Raw genomic sequence first — 1,462 nt, 5'->3', positions numbered from 1 at the left:
TACTTTACATGCTTGTTTGTTTTGGTTTTAAAGGTTTTACGGCGCTTGCAACACATTTAGTCATTTAGGCCATATCAGCGCCAGTTTTGTTTGTTCGTTTTCAGGAGTTTTACGGCGCTTGCAACACATTTAGGTTATATCAGCGCCAGTAAAAAGGAAGAAAATGGGATAGTAAAAAGTTCTAGAATTACAATTAAAGGACCCAAGGAAAAGTAAGACATAGGGGTACTAGGAACAAATAGGGATCAGATGTAGATTCCAAGAGTTATCACCTATAAGTTTCATCCGGACACAAGCACAAAATCCAACAAAGAGAAATACACTCAAATGCTTACATTATACGTTCAAAATAAAAAATATAATAATACATAACAGAGAGATGATTTACAAGGAAAAAAATATCATCTCCCAAAAGTATAACTATATACATTCGACTGTTTCCTTCTCATCCAAGGTATCCGGCCAGGGGCAGGACAAAACCAAGTAATCTCATTCCGAGACAAAGACAGAAAACAAGTTGGAAAACGGATATAGGGGTATAGAAGACACAGTTAGTACCTCCCTGCCCACTATGGGACGTCAGGAACCCCACCCAGGAATAACGATTGCAAACAAGTCTGGAATTTCAAAATAAAGGAGTACCATGAATCCGACATTGTTCAATTTTCGAAGCAAGACGTTATTACTGAGTATACTGTTTAGAATGGTCTTTTGCTTAGAATATGTAATATCATTATTGTCTTAGAATTAAAAACAAGAAACCTGTGTAAATTAAAGTTTTTTTAAAATCTCGAATACATTTCATCCCAAATTGTGAGTCACCGTCCAATCTAGTGTTATGTCCGTGTGAATCTGACATTGAAAAAAAATTCCATTTTCAGTCAAAATCATACATTGTGACAAAGTTGTCATGATCAACAAGAGGGAATAAAGTTTCTGAGCTGCAAAATAAAATAAAATAATAATAATAATTTCTTTTAAATAGATAAAGAAAATAAAAGAAGAAGAAAAAAAAAAGTCTAAATTTTTTGTCATTTTGATGTGTAATTTACTTCACTTTGGTTTGTTTTATCCCGACATAAAACTAGAATTACACGGTGAGTCAACAATTTTTTAAAAACTCTAGCTAACAAATACAGCGAGCAGACAGATCCAATACCTCAATACTTATCACCAGACATGCCTGATGACGTGTACCGAAATATCTCAATATATCTTACTTTTTCTCCAGTTTATTTGGTACCAATACATAATATATGTATCGTTTTTTCGTATTCTCTGATGCAAACCATTAAAATTTTTAAAAAAAACAACAACAACTTAAGACTAGTATCAAGTAAACTAGAACCACACTGGTTAATTTCTCAATGCCCAACGGTATCTCTTATTTCTATTTATTTATTTATTTTATTTTTTTGAGCGCTATTCTTCTTATTTTGAAAATCAATTATGAAGGAATGAC

Source organism: Berghia stephanieae, chromosome 6 (assembly GCF_034508935.2).
Source record: "Berghia stephanieae isolate SIO BIC M18660-M18661 chromosome 6, UCSD_Bste_1.3, whole genome shotgun sequence".
Taxonomy (NCBI): domain Eukaryota; kingdom Metazoa; phylum Mollusca; class Gastropoda; order Nudibranchia; family Aeolidiidae; genus Berghia; species Berghia stephanieae.
Note: the sequence above shows the minus strand (reverse complement) of the source record.